The sequence below is a fragment of the Pseudopipra pipra genome, chromosome 1 (genome assembly GCF_036250125.1).
Source record: "Pseudopipra pipra isolate bDixPip1 chromosome 1, bDixPip1.hap1, whole genome shotgun sequence".
Classification (NCBI taxonomy): Eukaryota; Metazoa; Chordata; class Aves; order Passeriformes; family Pipridae; genus Pseudopipra; species Pseudopipra pipra.
Genome location: NC_087549.1, coordinates 74655602 through 74667570, shown reverse-complemented (window position 1 = coordinate 74667570; position 11969 = coordinate 74655602). Strand labels below are relative to the sequence as shown.

The 11969-nt window shown below is 37.0% G+C and overlaps 1 long non-coding RNA gene across 1 annotated transcript; it reads right to left on the bottom strand.

Moving 5' to 3' along the window:
• Positions 1–8758: 8758 nt before the first annotated feature.
• On the bottom strand, positions 8759–9573 carry LOC135418368 (uncharacterized). Its single transcript, XR_010432422.1, has 3 exons — positions 9489–9573; positions 9088–9165; positions 8759–8846 (listed from the first exon to the last, which is right to left on the bottom strand). It is a non-coding gene; the product is annotated as an uncharacterized LOC135418368 (long non-coding RNA).
• Positions 9574–11969: the final 2396 nt, after the last annotated feature.

Below are 11969 nucleotides of genomic sequence, written 5' to 3'. Positions count from 1 at the left end.
CTCTGCTTTTGGTTACTTTATGCTCTGCATACAAGATGAAAAGATGGACTTAGTTTATTTTCTGTTCCTTCACCATTAGTGTAAAATACCTTCTTTTGCTTCAGCGTTTGACAAACATTTCCAGTGGGTCATCTGATTCTCCTAATCAAATCTTTGTTTCCTTATCTGTTTTTACTTATTGGGATGTCTCCATCTTAAATTTACAAATAAATTGTAAATTAAATATTTGTGTCAGAAATCACTCTGCAAGAGCCCAAGCTATTTTCATCTAATGTTTTCTATCTGACTATTTGAGTTTTCTAGATTCTTTGCTCTTTCTAATGCTACTGATAACTCCACTGCTTTTTGGAATAAAGTAAATCTCCCCTGTTTATTTTAAGAATGATACTCTTTAAACATAATGCTGATTTCACAAAAAGATCTTTCTTTAGAGTTTGTTTTATAGTACTTTCCAAGGACATGGTATACCTTTGCTCTTTTTAATTCTGTAGCACTTGATATCTATTGCAAAACAATGCACTCATTCTTTTATGAAATTAGAATTGGACAGCAGTGCTTGTCATCGGTTTGTAGAGGTCTCCAAAGGTGTTGTGCACATCTTGTGAACTTTTGTTTCATATTTTCCAAGTTAGCCAAAGATGTCTTACTTTTCTGACCTTTGAAATGGAAGCAAAATGGGAACTGTGACCTTTGTTTCCTTATTTTGTCAGAGATGGCCTCAAATACGTAACATTTGAACTTCCAAAATATTCTGCCCCTCTTTTTTCTTTTCATTAGAAACGTCACATTGTAATGTGCTGGTACATGTACAAAAGGACACTTTCAAGAAACTAAAGTCCATTTGTATCAGAATGAAATCTAAGCAGTTTCTTTCTAGCATTCATCTTGAATGTTGAGAAAAGCAAGTGTATTATTCTTCACAGCTTTTTTTCCTTAATTCTGGCTCACATCCAAATACAAACAAAACAGGAAAAGAGACATATGAAAAATTTAGAAATCTTCATTTCTTATGTTATAAAAGCCCCACCATTTAATTTTTCAACATAAAAAACTATCCTGTTATATTTCTTCATGATTTTGTATATATTTCATTCTTTTACAAGAATACAGATATACTGTTTTACTTACTTTTATATTTGGGTAGGCAACATCAGGCTGACCACCTTTTCTTACATGACTCTTCATTTTGCTTGAAAATTCCAGTGGGAACTGAGGCAGTATTTTCCTCTCAAAGAAACTGTGTCAGCTGCTTCCCACACTATTATTTTTATGCGGCTACTGATTTAATTTCTTCTATGTATTTTATCAAGTGCTAATGCCAGGAGTGGCAGCTGAATTTCTTCTGGTCTTCCTTAAAATTAATAAAGGCACTGTATTATTGACCTTCCCATCCTCTGTTATCAAGGCACTATTAGAGCAGAGATAGTACCTAGAAACAATTGAACTGAAAATTTGGAGAAAACTCCAGTCTTTCTATCTTTTTCCTCCTCTGGATGAAACAACTCTCAAGAGAGGTGGCACTATGATGATATTAACTGAAAAAGTACAGGGTAATATTTCACCTCAATGCCAAAATAGAATTGTAATGAAAGTGGCTGGAAGGTACAAAGGCCTAAGAGCAAGAAAAGACAAGCAATAGTGGGATGAAGAAAAGAAGTGATTGGTGATGTCTCCTCAACAATTCTGACTAGTGCTCATAGGTTGTTTGAGGTGTAGGAGCTTTTCAAATAAAAATGGTTTATTTGCTATTTGACATCACGTTCAGACAGATTATGGAAATAAATGCAGAGAAAGAAAACTGAGGTTTCTTTAGCAGTCATTTGAGGTTTGCCTTATTGCATTTCAATTTATCTTTTCCAGCACAATACTGTTCTTGGTGATCAAGGACAGTATTCAGTGCTCTATGTATCTTAAAACTCTTATTTTTTATTTTTTTCTTTAATCTTTCATTGATTATTTATGAAATTATGCTGTTTCCTTACAGATATTTATGTACTATAACTTCAGCTTAATAATTAACTGTTGTTAAAGGAAACATTTATTTCATTGCTTGGAGTCTACCACAGGAGCCTTGGAGTTAGATATTTTCGTGAATGTTGCTGTTCTGCAGAAGAAATTCAATGTTTGTATTCAAAAGGCTTTGTCTTACCATTTTTCAGAAATCTATTCCAAAATATAACTGCTGAGAAAAATTTTACTTAAAGGTGTTTTGAACTGTGCTAAGTTGAAGAGCACCCAGAGATTCTTTGTGAAAGGTACTATTAGGATTGTACTGCAGTGCTGCTATAACTCAGCTGGACTTCTCAATATCCTTTTCAAATTCCATTTCAGTATGAAATTATCATTTTCTTTATTTTTTTAGCAATTTTCAGACATTTCGGGTTGTATTTGAATAGAGACTTCAAGCTGCTATGTGTACTTAAGTAACAAAAGCAGGTAAATTGTGCATTTTTGTGACCAATGACATATATCTGTAGAAGTCCCAAAACCAGCTTTATTTTAAAAGAGACAGAGGACAACACCATGTATCAAGATGTAAGTTTCAATTATCTTTTCATAATTCAAAATTCCCTGAAATCAGTGTGGTTTTATTTTTGTTTTTCAAGTAGTTATCAGGTAAAAATATTTCTGTCATCTATTTTAAAAATAATACTGTCTGCTTAATGTATCCATCTGCCACCTAAAACATAAAAAAATTTATACTTATGTATTTTTGTACAATTTAGATCAGTGTTTATCCACTTTTTGAATACAAAAAATTACAGACAAACACATCAGGATGATTTGCCTTTCAATCTTGGCTTCATTTTGGGAGATAAATTTACTTGTTGCAGCTTCTCAGTTGCCATGTGGTTTTCTTTTGGTTTGGGTTTTTTTTGCATCTTGAGCTATTTGTAATAGTGTTAATTAAAGAAGCGTATTTAAAATATAAAAATTATGTCAAAAATAGAATGAAGAAATTCATCTGAAGACCCATTAACTGAGGAAAGAATGTTGTGTCCAATCTGTGATATGTGAAACTCAAGCATAAGAGGGTCGATATTTACAAATAAGGTGAGAAATTTACAGATAAGATGTCTTCAGAAATAAATCCCTATTTATTAATCTGATGGTATATGGAATCCTTACCTAAGTGAATGATCAAAGAGTGAGTGAAAAACTTTGAAGTCTCTTTTGCTATCCAATATAAAGTATTTCTATTTTCAGCACCTGATTTTCTGTTCCAGCACAAAATGCTCTTGCAAATACTCATATCGAACATATAGTTTCACTAGTTATGCCACCCTGTGTTTAATCTTTAACTTAAACAATTCCTTTAAAATCTTCATTACCTAGGGTTACCTTCCTCTCTGGCTTTCCTGATCTCTTTCAAAAGCTGTTTACCCCGTAGGTTCATCAGCTATCCCTCTTAGCCTACTGCTGCCTTTATCAGCAAAGACTCAGCTGCAGTGCTTTGTGGAAGCTTCTACTCCCACCTGCAAGAGTCAGCAGGAAACACTGCTAAAAAGAATTGTGAAACCTCACTCATTTTACATGTATAACCTGAAGAGAAATTCCTATTGCTGAGAAAAAAAAAGTGTTTGTTGCTTATATTTCAACAATATTCTCTTCTCTGAGATCCCCTGTATAATCTGAATTATTGCAATCTATGTAACACTAAAGAAAGTGCATGGGAGTGTGATGGTGGGGTTTAGTTGTGGGTTTGGGGCTGGTGTTGGTGTTGCTATGAAAAAAAGTAGAATTTTCTTTGTTTTCCAGTTTCAATTCATGTAAGTATCCGAATTAAGGGATAACTGCAATCACACAAGAACTTCTAGATCTCAGCTCTCATATGTGACTACAGGTGCTTGGAGTTGTCTGTTTGGGTCTTGATTTACTGTACAAAATCATAGAACGGTAGAATTGCTTAGGTTGAAAAAGAGCTTTGAGATCATTGAGTCCAACAATTAACCCAGCACAATGAAGTCCACCACTAAACCATGACCCTAAGCGCCACATCTACACACCTTTTAAATAACTCCAGGAATGATGACTACCACTTCCCTGGGCAGCCTGTTCCAATGCTCAACAATGCTTTTGGTGAAGAAATTTTCTGTAATATGCAAACTAAACCTTCCCTGTTGCAACTTGAGGCCATTCCTTGTTGTTTAACTCCTTGTTTGATGGGAACTGACCCCCATCTCACTACAACCTTCTTTCACATAGTTGTAGAGAGTGATAAGGTCCCAACCTTGATCCTCTTTTTCTCCAGGCTAAACAACCTCAGAACCCTCAATCACTCTTTATAAGACTCCAGACCCTTCACCAGCTCCATTGCCCTTCTCTGAACTCGCTCCAGCACCTCAATGTCTTTCTGGTAGTAAGGGGCTCAAAACTAAACACTGGATTCAAGGTGGGGCCTCATCAGTGCTGAGTACAAGGGGATTATCACTGCCCTAGTCCTGCTGGCCACACTATTGCTGATACAGGCCAGGATGTCATTGGCCTTCTTGGCCACCTCGGCACACTGTTGGCTCTTGTTCAGCCAGATCCAGGTCCTTTTCTGCTGGGCTGCTTCCCAGCCACTCTGTCCCCAGCCTGTAGCGCTGCATGGGGTTGTTGTGGCCCAAGTCCAGGACCCAGAACTTGTCCTTGTTGGACCTCATACAACCAGCCTAGATCCATGGATCCAGCCTGTCCAGATCCCTATGCAGAGCCTTCTTACCCTCCAGCAGATCAATACTCTCACCCAAACAGATGTCATCTGCAAACTGACCGAGGAAGTACTTGACCCCCTCATCCAGGTTGTCGATGAAGATATTAAACTGGATTCACCTGAATACTGAGCCCTGGGGTACACCACTTGCGAGAAGCCACCAACTGGATTTAACTCTATTCACCACCAATTTCTGAGCCTGGCAATACAGCCAAATTTTTACCTGGCAAATAGTGCATCTGTCCAAGCCATGAGCAGCCACTTTTTTCCAGGAAAATGCTATGGGATATGGTATCAAATAATTTACTAAAGTCCAGATAGACAACACCCTTAGTCTTTCCCTCATCTGCTAAGCAGTTCACCTTTCCATAGAAGGAGATCAGGTCAGTCAAGCAGAACTTGCCTTTCATAAACCCATATGTCATCTGGAACCATTATTTGCTTTGGAATCTTACTTTTTCCTCAAAATACAATTTATTTTGTACTCAGACATGATATATATTGAAGCTGCCTTTGACTGCTTCCCTTTGAAATCAGTATCAGTAGGGGTGGCAGAATGAAGACCGTTATTATCTAGATTTCTCTCCATAGCCTGCTGTCTGATTATAGGTAATAGGGGTAAACATCCACTTAATTACTAAGTATATTGCAGCTAAAGCCGTCTGGTAACTATAGTTATAAATAGATTCTAGCATATAATTTCATTCCTATTCATAACCTCTCTTGTTTGCTTATTGATGAACATTTGGTTGAATTAAATTTATTTGCAAGCATGTTTGTGATAAGTACATGTTGCACACAGGAACGTAAATAAATATTTGCAAGATATGAGACTTCAGAAAAGATCTTTTATGACCACTTAAGGTTCACCTCTTTCTTCTCAACCAAGTTCTATTTATTTTTATGCTGTAAAATACTGATGCTGAAGTAATTAAATGTCATTATGCACACATCTTTTAATTTGAAAATGTAGCTGTAAAACTGTCACCATTTCTCTCCTTCTATTGAAGTTCTTCTTTCTCTATCTCCCTTACCCATTCCAAACAACTTTAAGAAATTTTACTTTGAATAACTCAGATAACAAAAATCAAAGATCTGATTTGAACAGCGCATGTGCTTGCCTTCTGTTTTTAAATCCATAATCTAAAAATTAAGGGTGATGCTGCATAAAAATGTCTTTGAGAAAATCACGTTATGGATTAACAAATTAAACAGTACAACAAAACAAAAAAAAGCTACAATATGGTTACACTCATGATGACCAATGTGTTTTCTCAAGAATCCAAGGTCATAAGAATATTGCAACTTTTACACATTTCTAGTTCAATATGAATTCTTATTCATGACATATGACTGTCTTATTGGAAAATTTACTGACATTATTTTTACTGCTCTTAAAGTGTAGGCATGGAAAATTCCCATTTTTATGGTTTCCTTTGCCTGGAATGTAAAGTGAGGTATATTGTTGCATTCATTTAAATGGAGGAGGAGATCTGGGTGTTGTGATTTGGTATATTGGTTAGCAAACATACACAGTAGAAGTCAATGTGGTAATTGTAAACTGGGGAAAGACAGAGTTTTCCTAAAGCCCTTGTATCACAATAAGAAAGCAAAAATTGTATAAGAATGCCCATCTGTATCATATAGATACAGGAGAATAGCATTTCAGATTCTTAATATAGAGGCACAAGCAAATTCTGACTCAGCATCTACAAGCTGCAAGTATAGAGTACAGACAGCTCGAAACAGTGGAATCTAGAAACTGTGAGTGGTGGGTTCCCAGGGCTCATCCAGAAAGTTTGTGTGTGAGAATAGAGTGGAGGGAGGTGAAGAACAGGCTAGGACAGCTGAGAGGTGGCTCTGATCTAGCAGAATGAATGTTGTACCTCATCAGATGGCCTGTGTAACAAGGAGATGGTGTGCAATGGAGAGAGAGGGGTGGTTGGAAGTAAATGGTCCATATTATATGATTGAGTCTAGAGGGAGTGCTTATTATAGATTTTTGGGTTGGTTAGTTTATCTGTTTCTTCTGGTGGTTTAGGGGTTTTTTTATGTCAAAGGAACTGATGTACAGCAAGAAAATGTGTTGGTGCCATATAGAGAGTGGGAGAGAATCCAATCTATTTTTAAGACTTGCATTGTGGTAGGGATGATGGAATACTGCTGCAATCTTCATAAATATTTTGATGGAAAAGCCCTGAACTAGATGGGGGCAGTGAAGTCAGGCAAGATGTACACAAGCTAAAGGACACAATCCTGCTGTGACTCTTTCTTTTGAAATAACTTGCCTGCATCCTCATGCAGATGTATAAGTTGCTCCAGATCAAAGGTGTTTTCACAACACTGAGCACGCTGATGTCCAGCCTGTCCCTCCTAATTTTCTGTTTCAAAATCAGCAGGCCAAACACTTCAATGAGATGCTACAGGACCAGAGGTCCTAATCCAAACACAGGTTTTGTAGTTATAGTCGGATAGCTACAAGTTTCAGGCAGAACCAACCAGAGCATGTGGTGATCCTTCACTGATAGTCTAACAGCAGCCTTCAGGATGCATGACCGGAAGATCCTTTAGTTGCTGTAGGAATTCTGCAGAGGCCTATGACTGCAGAGAGGGAGGGAAGGAGTAGATCTTTTCAGTGGGTTTAGCAGTGTGCCCATTTTAAAACCCTTGTGCATCTGGGGTTCTCTAACACCTTCACACTAGGTTTGTTTGGCGTTGCTGATACTGTGGACATGCACCAGTCATGGATAGATGATCTGACGGTCTTTGTGCCACCTGACATAATCCTGGCTGCTAGGGACTTTCTGCCCCCCAACTGTTTGCCTGTTGACTGGGAAAAGTCGCAGAAGTTTCTTTCATTTTTATGACAGAGATGCAGGATACCTGCACATATAGTATCACATACTACCAAACTACTATCATAGTTTGCACAGTAATCCTTTCCCATTTAACCATAGCTTTTGCATGCACAAGGAAACCCCTGATTTTGTATAGAATACAAATGTTGAAGATGAGAAAAAATAGGAGAACTTTCAAGACAGTGCTAGACTAGGAACAGTCAGTTTAAAGTTTTAGGTAATTAATAAAGTAATACACTGGAGAATACTGCCCTGAAAATTAATGGGCAGTCTAAATGTCGATGAAGCATTCCTTACACAAGGTCATCACAAAGAGACCATCGTGCATGAGTCCATTCCCACTGAGGTCTGTTTTGTGGGCAGATTTCAGAAGCACCTAGTTTGCAACTGATGGAAGCTGAAACTCTGCAGACATACTTTACAAACACTGTGGCTGGACACCTTCTGAGTAAGCATTTTACTTCTATCAAAGTGAAGCCTGATGTTAGAGGTGTGGGCCTTTCCCCCTCAGCAATAATTCTGTTTTGATTAGCATTTTTAATCAAAATATTATGCTTTGAATACATGTTTTATGTTCTATGTCTACATGAAGCATTTGTCAGGTGACAATTTAAACTGTTAAATGACATTATCAGGGAAGAACTGGAACTCAAAACTAGAAAGTATTATCTTTTATTTAAAAAAAAATTATTTTGATATCTAGTCTTGTGAAGCATTAAAAATTATTATTTCTAATGCAGTGTATTCCTGGAAATCCATTGTACCTATCAAATATATGAGCAACTTTGTTAATGTGACTTTTTTTTTTTTAAAAGAACGATTGATGATTTCTACTGAAAAAGAAATTAACTTTGTTACCTTGCAGCTCCCTCTGTTCTATCTGAGATGTCGTCATTGAAATGTTATTATTCAGAACTGAGAAATATTGTGGAGACCTACTGCCTAAGGCTGTGAGGAAGTAGAATGAAAGCTGTTTAATTGAACCTGCTAACAATAACGTTGTCTATTCATGTGAAACAGAGGTGCCTAATCAGAGGAACCAGGAGAGAGGTGATATATTAATTCTTGGTCCTGGAATGAAGAAGAAGCTCCAGACACAACCATTCTTTTTTTTTTTGTTTTGGTTTGGTTTGGTTTTTTTTTGGGGGGGGGGGGGGGTGTTTTTTTTGTTTTTGTTTGTTTGTTTGTTTGTTTTTGTTGTTTTGTGTTTTTTTTAGTGTGACATCATTTTTCACTGTATAGAGAAAGCAGGCTAACAGACATGTAGTAGAGCAAAATTCTCTTTGAGATTCCTGCAGAAAAAGAAAACCAAAATCACTGTTATTTTTCTTGGAAAATTATAAAGCAACAGGTCTCACTGATGTATAGTATCTTCCATCCATCCTCTAGCCAGTGTAGCTGCTCAATACAACCTGTAAATCCTGCAAATATAGGCAGGGTCCATCAAGCATCGAACTGCGTCTAAAGGTTCTCTTCCTGGAGTATGTGGGAGCAATCACACCCATGGGTACATTGTCATGTGAATAAACTTACACAGCTGAATAATGCACGGTCTCAGTCTTGGGTTCCAAAGGAAGTGAAAGCTGAAGTGTCAGGCTCAGCTCCTGCAAACTAAAAAGTATTAAGGTAGACTGGGACTGTACCAGGAAGTATAGCAACCACTGGATTCTGATTGATCCTTCTCTTTGATGGCACACAGGTGTTTCACATACAGGCATCTTGCCTTTCACTTTGAAAGCTGCCACCTCATGATGGCTGCTTCTCAGCTTTTTCACCCCTTCTTTTCATGGGAAGAAAGTTCAATGGGAAGGAAGTAAGTGGTATTTGAGGACTGCCTGGTATCTGAGGACTGCCCAGTGTCTGAGGATTGCCCCAGTGCAATGTGATATCCACTGTACAGTACATGACAAAAGTTCAGTGTTTGTTAATTTTACCAGACTAAATTAGCCCTCTATAACCTCCCGGAGACAGTGTCTTTCAAAGTGAAGGGTAGTCAGTAGTCAGCCACCTTGATACACATCATGGACATTAATATCATGGTTGTCATGGCAACAACATGAAACAAAAATGTGTCTGCAGAATGTACCAAGACTATACATTTCAAAATTAGAAGGAATTAGTAGAATCCTCAGTAAGTAAAAGGAGAAATACTTAGTTCAATCAATTTAATTTTGTATAATGCAGAATTTATGCAAGTCCCAAACACCACATTATAAACCACACATGAACTCGAACAATTGTAGATACCAGTAAAAATTTGATAGTTCAGTGTTATATCATGTAATGGAAATGGAATAAGTTCGTAAGTGGTCCACAGTTTTCCTCTGAAATATTGCTGTTGTATTGAAAAGTAGATGATTTGTCCATGGTTAAATATTTGAAGCTGATATTCAGTGACATGGTAGGTGTATAAACACAGTTTACGAATCCAAATGAATATCTCAATTGCAAACAATCATGAAATTACAGCTTGGTGTAATTTTTCAAGAAGTTGACATTTTCAATTAAAGGAAAGAATGTCTAAGAGATGAATTCTTCTTTGTTCTTAACTAGCAACCTTGGGAATTTCCAACCAAATCCTTTTGGAAGTGATTACTCTTTACTAATCCGTATTATTAAATATAAGAGAATTTTTCTTTCCTTGGTGAAATCTAATCTCCCTATATTAAAGCAATGAGATGTAGTACATACCACACAACTATTTAAGTACTCAAGTGTTTAGTTTACTGTGCTACAGCTATGAGGATCCAGTTGCTGACTCATATCTTTTTGTTTGCATAAAATTGATCATATATTTGTTTTCTAACAAAATGTTGCAGATGAGGAAAGTAACTCTTCTAACAATATCAATACTTCACTGAAGATTGACCTTTTTACATTAAGAATCTGAAAACAGGAGAGGAAAAAAAATAACTGGAAGGCTTTGGGGTTTATGATAACTACAGAATAACAGAAAAAAAATTAGAGGAAATATTCACAGCCCAATAGAACAAACTTCAGGGAACCTCTGTAGCTTGTACTGATAAAAGCATGCAGGAGATGTTTAAAAACTTTCTATTGTTTAAATATAAAGCAGGAGAATATCATATAATATACCATATATGATTCAAGTGGCAGTTCTTAGCAGTCCTTTTTATGAATGGGGACAGTGTGGGCTCTGAATATTGATTTACTGGATTAAAAAAGGAAAGAAAAAAACCTCAACTAACCTCAAAGCAAAACTAAGATGATATTAGGTGGATACTTGTATGTGTTTTAATGCCAGGCAAGGTATAATGAATACTATATTGGTTTAATTCAGAAGAAAGATAAATGACTATTTCAAAAAGTTATTTATCTCAAAAATAATTGTTCAAACATATATTTTGAAATAACTCCATTAAACTGTTGAAGCTGTTGATGTCTTATAGGCTAATTAAGTATTTAACCATATAAGGAATTACATATGGTACATGGTATATAGACTTTAAAATCCCGTAAATTATGTCACAGAAATGTATTTGAAAAAAGATAAAGCTACTGCAAAAATATATATATTCTCTTCAGTCATTAAAAGATCGTGTGTGTATGAATGTGAGAGACTGACCTAGTGTTTAAAATGTCACAGGGTGACGCCTTCCCAAAAGGATATCAGATAAGATGAGACCTTGACTACACTACCCAGCTCTATGTCATTAGATGATGTCCATAAATGCTGGGAAAACAAGGAAAGCACAGATAATTATTAACCGGAGATGTGTCACATACCTCTGGATTACATATGGCCTGCTCTCATGGTTTAACCCCAGCCAGCAACCAAGCCCCACGCAGCCACTCACCCACTCCCACACCAGTGGGATCAGGGAGAGAATCAGAAGGACAAAAGGTAAAAGACACGTGGGTTGAGATAAAGACGATTTAATATGGAAAGCAAAAGCCACATACACAAGCAAAGCAAAAGAAGGAATTAACTCACTTCTTCCCATGGGCAGTGAGGTGTTCAGCCATCCGCAGGAGAGCAGGGCCCCATTACACATAATGTTTACTTGGGAAGACAAACAACGTCTCTCCAAACATCCCACTCACTTCTTCCTTTTTCCCCCCCCTTTATATACCAAGCATGATATCATATGGTGTGGAATATCCCTTTGGTCAGCTGGAATCACCTCTCCCAGCTGTGTCTCCTCCAACTTCCAATGTACCCATAGTCTCCTCACCAGTGTGGCAGTATGAAAAGCAGAAAAGGTCTTGTTTCTGTGTAAGCCCTGCTCAGCAATAACAAAAACATCTCTATATTAGCATCACTGTGTTGAGCACAAATCCAAAACAGTTCCATACCAGCCACTGTCAAGAAAATCAACTCTACCCCAGCCAAAACCAGCACACCTGCTCGATATTTTAGGTGTGAATGAGAAAGAAACAAAGCACCCCTCTTT